This window comes from Heterodontus francisci, unplaced genomic scaffold, assembly GCF_036365525.1.
Source record: "Heterodontus francisci isolate sHetFra1 unplaced genomic scaffold, sHetFra1.hap1 HAP1_SCAFFOLD_970, whole genome shotgun sequence".
Classification (NCBI taxonomy): Eukaryota; Metazoa; Chordata; class Chondrichthyes; order Heterodontiformes; family Heterodontidae; genus Heterodontus; species Heterodontus francisci.
The window spans coordinates 145,001-150,873 of NW_027141436.1; positions in this window are offsets into that span (position 1 = coordinate 145,001).

Genomic DNA, 5,873 nt, shown 5'->3' on the forward strand with positions numbered 1-5,873 from the left:
TCTGCGGGACAGGTCCGGCCCTGACGCCGGTTTACGATTTCTCCGGTAAAGCACCTGTCGGGTGGCGACCGGAGGGTCTTTGCAGGGCCTGGATCTCCGAGCCCGTGGGACAGGCGGGAAAGGGTGGCGGCAGCCGGTTGAAGTCCCGACCCTGGGCAGCCTCCCGGTCCTACCTCCATAACTTCGGCGAGGAGGGTCCGATCCCCGCGCGGTCGACGGCAGGCGGTAGGGCTCGGAGGGGCGCGGCCTGGTCCGCGAGTGCCCCGGCGCCGCCCCTCTGCCCGTCCGAGGGACAGTAGGAAATGGCCATACCGCTTTCCGGCCGATTGCCGCCGGACGTCCGGCCGCATTCGCTCGGTCTGCGCGGCCGGCGGTAGCCGGGGGCGAGGGGCATCGGGCGGTGGCGGAACCAGGCCGGCCCGACCGCTGGGGGCCGCCCGGGCGACGTTTGAATCTGTCGGGTCGGACCGCCGAATCCCGCGGGATTTCGGGATCGAATCTGCGGGTGGAATCGGCACCTCGTCCCGCTGTCCGGTTCCCCCCGGTCGACTGCAACGGGTTTCCGAGGCCCGTCGGTCAGGCGCGGTTCGCTCCGCAATCCGCCGGCCGATCGGCACCGGGCGGGGCTCTACGGAAAGAGGGGACCCTCCCGCGTCGAGTGCCGGCGCACCGACCCCGCAGGCTGACCGGGAAGGTGAAGACTCACCCCGCTGAATGCCCGGCCCCGGGTACCCTCCGGCTCCGGGGCCATAACTTCGGGGAGGGAGGTCCGATCCCCGCGCGGTCGACGGCAGGCGGTAGGGCTCGGAGGGGCGCGGCCTGGTCCGCGAGTGCCCCGGCGCCGCCCCTCTGCCCGTCCGAGGGACAGTAGGAAATGGCCATACCGCTTTCCGGCCGATTGCCGCCGGACGTCCGGCCGCATTCGCTCGGTCTGCGCGGCCGGCGGTAGCCGGGGGCGAGGGGCATCGGGCGGTGGCGGAACCAGGCCGGCCCGACCGCTGGGGGCCGCCCGGGCGACGTTTGAATCTGTCGGGTCGGACCGCCGAATCCCGCGGGATTTCGGGATCGAATCTGCGGGTGGAATCGGCACCTCGTCCCGCTGTCCGGTTCCCCCCCGTCGACTGCAACGGGTTTCCGAGGCCCGTCGGTCAGGCGCGGTTCGCTCCGCAATCCGCCGGCCGATCGGCACCGGGCGGGGCTCTACGGAAAGAGGGGACCCTCCGGCGTCGAGTGCCGGCGCACCGACCCCGCAGGCTGACCGGGAAGGTGAAGACTCACCCCGCTGAATGCCCGGCCCCGGGCACCCTCCGGCGCCGGGGCCATAACTTCGGGGAGGGAGGTCCGAGCTCCGCGCGGTCGACGGCAGGTGAAAGGGGCCGGTGCGCCGCGGAAGGCGACAGCAGTCCCGTCAGGCTGCACCTCTGCTCGGGCGAACGGCGTCAGGAAAAGGGGAGAGCACTTCCCCACCGATAGCTCCGGAACGCCCGGACCCATTGGCCCGCGGCACCGGTGGCTGCTAGAGGGCCTCCGGCGCCGTCAGCCGGGGTACGTCCCAGGCCGGCCGGACGGCGGGCAGCCGGAGGCAACGGCCTGGAACGGAGCCAGACTTGAGTCGTTCCGTGCCGTGGGCAAAAAGGCAGGGCTGCGGGTCAGCGCAGTTTGGCAAACCTAGCCGCAAGTGCGGGAAGGGCGGAGGAGCACACGGACGCCGCCTTCCCAAACTGAGCCCAAAGTGCCCAGGCATGCCCCCTTGATCTCGCCTAATCAGTGAGCCCAAAATAATTTCAGAGTGTGGAAACCTTATCCAAAAAGGTCGAAAAGAACGGCCAGAGATCAAGTCCGAAAGGGGAAATCAGTAACAAGCAAGCAGAGTAATCATTAACCAAAAAGCGCAAAATTATGTTAAAAGTGTGAAATCATTAACCAAAAACTCGAAAATAATGTCCAGAGACCAAGTCCGAAAGGGCAAATGGTTAACCAGTAAGCAGAGTAATCATTAACCAAAAATCGCAAAAGTAAGTAAAAAGTATGAAATCATTAACCAAAAATCGCAAAAGTAAGTAAAAAGTGTGAAATCATTAACCAAAAACTCGAAAATAATGTGCAGAGACTAAGTCCGAAAGGGCAAATGGTTAACCAGTAAGCAGAGTCATCATTAACCAAAAATCGCAAAAGTAAGTAAAAAGTGTGAAATCATTAACCAAAAATCGCAAAAGTAAGTAAAAAGTGTGAAATCATTAACCAAAAACTCGAAAATAATCTCCAGAGACTAAGTCCGAAAGGGCAAATGGTTAACCAGTAAGCAGAGTAATCATTAACCAAAAATCGCAAAAGTAAGTAAAAAGTGTGAAATCATTAACCAAAAATCGCAAAAGTAAGTAAAAAGTGTGAAATCATTAACCAAAAACTCGAAAATAATGTCCAGAGACTAAGTCCAAAAGGGCAAATGGTTAACCAGTAAGCAGAGTAATCATTAACCAAAAAGCGCAAAAATATGTTAAAAGTGTGAAATCATTAACCAAAAACTCGAAAATAATGTGCAGAGACTAAGTCCGAAAGGGCAAATGGTTAACCAGTAAGCAGAGTAATCATTAACCAAAAATCGCAAAAGTAAGTAAAAAGTGTGAAATCATTAACCAAAAACTCGAAAATAATCTCCAGAGACTAAGTCCGAAAGGGCAAATGGTTAACCAGTAAGCAGAGTAATCATTAACCAAAAATCGCAAAAGTAAGTAAAAAGTGTGAAATCATTAACCAAAAACTCGAAAATAATGTCCAGAGACCAAGTCCGAAAGGGCAAATGGTTAACCAGTAAGCAGAGTAATCATTAACCAAAAATCGCAAAAGTAAGTAAAAAGTGTGAAATCATTAACCAAAAATCGCAAAAGTAAGTAAAAAGTGTGAAATCATTAACCAAAAACTCGAAAATAATCTCCAGAGACTAAGTCCGAAAGGGCAAATGGTTAACCAGTAAGCAGAGTAATCATTAACCAAAAATCGCAAAAGTAAGTAAAAAGTGTGAAATCATTAACCAAAAATCGCAAAAGTAAGTAAAAAGTGTGAAATCATTAACCAAAAAGTCGAAAATAATCTCCAGAGACTAAGTCCAAAAGGGCAAATGGTTAACCAGTAAGCAGAGTAATCATTAACCAAAAATCGCAAAAGTAAGTAAAAAGTGTGAAATCATTAACCAAAAACTCGAAAATAATCTCCAGAGACTAAGTCCGAAAGGGCAAATGGTTAACCAGTAAGCAGAGTAATCATTAACCAAAAGGCGCAAAAGTAAGTAAAAAGTATGAAATCAGTAACCAAAAAGCGCAAAAATATGTTAAAAGTGTGAAATCATTAACCAAAAAGTCGAAAATAATCTCCAGAGACTAAGTCCGAAAGGGCAAATGGTTAACCAGTAAGCAGAGTAATCATTAACCAAAAATCGCAAAAATATGTTAAAAGTGTGAAATCATTAACCAAAAACTCGAAAATAATGTGCAGAGACTAAGTCCGAAAGGGCAAATGGTTAACCAGTAAGCAGAGTAATCATTAACCAAAAAGGGCAAAAGTAAGTAAAAAGTATGAAATCATTAACCAAAAAGCACAAAATTAAGTTAAAAGTGTGAAATCATTAACCAAAAAGTCGAAAATAATGTCCAGAGACCAAGTCCGAAAGGGCAAATGGTTAACCAGTAAGCAGAGTAATCATGAACCAAAAATCGCAAAAGTAAGTAAAAAGTATGAAATCATTAACCAAAAAGGGCAAAAGTAAGTAAAAAGTATGAAATCATTAACCAAAAATCGCAAAAGTAAGTAAAAAGTATGAAATCATTAACCAAAAATCGCAAAAGTAAGTAAAAAGTATGAAATCATTAACCAAAAAGCACAAAATTAAGTTAAAAGTGTGAAATCATTAACCAAAATGTCGAAAACAATGTCCAGAGACTAAGTCCGAAAGGGCAAATGGTTAACCAGTAAGCAGAGTAATCATTAACCAAAAATCGCAAAAGTAAGTAAAAAGTGTGAAATCATTAACCAAAAACCCGAAAATAATGTCCAGAGACTAAGTCCGAAAGGGCAAATGGTTAACCAGTAAGCAGAGTAATCATTAACCAAAAATCGCAAAAGTAAGTAAAAAGTGTGAAATCATTAACCAAAAACTCGAAAATAATGTCCAGAGACTAAGTCCGAAAGGGCAAATGGTTAACCAGTAAGCAGAGTAATCATTAACCAAAAGGCGCAAAAGTAAGTAAAAAGTATGAAATCAGTAACCAAAAAGCGCAAAAATATGTTAAAAGTGTGAAATCATTAACCAAAAACTCGAAAATAATGTGCAGAGACTAAGTCCGAAAGGGCAAATAATTAACCAGTAAGCAGAGTAATCATTAACCAAAAAGCGCAAAAATATGTTAAAAGTGTGAAATCATTAACCAAAAACTCGAAAATAATGTCCAGAGACTAAGTTCGAAAGGGCAAATGGTTAACCAGTAAGCAGAGTAATCATTAACCAAAAATCGCAAAAGTAAGTAAAAAGTGTGAAATCATTAACCAAAAAGCACAAAATTAAGTTAAAAGTGTGAAATCATTAACCAAAAAGTCGAAAATAATCTCCAGAGACTAAGTCCGAAAGGGCAAATGGTTAACCAGTAAGCAGAGTAATCATTAACCAAAAAGCGCAAAAATATGTTAAAAGTGTGAAATCATTAACCAAAAACTCGAAAATAATGTGCAGAGACTAAGTCCGAAAGGGCAAATAATTAACCAGTAAGCAGAGTAATCATTAACCAAAAAGCGCAAAAATATGTAAAAAGTGTGAAATCAGTAACCAAAAAGCGCAAAAGTAAGTAAAAAGTGTGAAATCATTAACCAAAAACTCGAAAATAATCTCCAGAGACTAAGTCCGAAAGGGCAAATGGTTAACCAGTAAGCAGAGTAATCATTAACCAAAAAGCGCAAAAATATGTTAAAAGTGTGAAATCATTAACCAAAAACTCGAAAATAATGTGCAGAGACTAAGTCCGAAAGGGCAAATAATTAACCAGTAAGCAGAGTAATCATTAACCAAAAAGCGCAAAAATATGTAAAAAGTGTGAAATCAGTAACCAAAAAGCGCAAAAGTAAGTAAAAAGTGTGAAATCATTAACCAAAAACTCGAAAATAATGTCCAGAGACTAAGTCCGAAAGGGCAAATGGTTAACCAGTAAGCAGAGTAATCATTAACCAAAAAGCGCAAAAATATGTTAAAAGTGTGAAATCATTAACCAAAAACTCGAAAATAATGTCCAGAGACTAAGTCCGAAAGGGCAAATGGTTAACCAGTAAGCAGAGTAATCATTAACCAAAAATCGCAAAAGTAAGTAAAAAGTGTGAAATCATTAACCAAAAAGCACAAAATTAAGTTAAAAGTGTGAAATCATTAACCAAAAAGTCGAAAATAATCTCCAGAGACTAAGTCCGAAAGGGCAAATGGTTAACCAGTAAGCAGAGTAATCATTAACCAAAAAGCGCAAAAATATGTTAAAAGTGTGAAATCATTAACCAAAAATCGCAAAAGTAAGTAAAAAGTGTGAAATCATTAACCAAAAAGTCGAAAATAATGTCCAGAGACTAAGTCCGAAAGGGCAAATGGTTAACCAGTAAGCAGAGTAATCATTAACCAAAAAGCGCAAAAATATGTTAAAAGTGTGAAATCATTAACCAAAAACTCGAAAATAATGTCCAGAGACTAAGTCCGAAAGGGCAAATGGTTAACCAGTAAGCAGAGTAATCATTAACCAAAAAGGGCAAAAGTAAGTAAAAAGTATGAAATCATTAACCAAAAAGTCGAAAATAATGCCCAGAGACTAAGTCCGAAAGGGCAAATGGTTAACCAGAAAATCCGT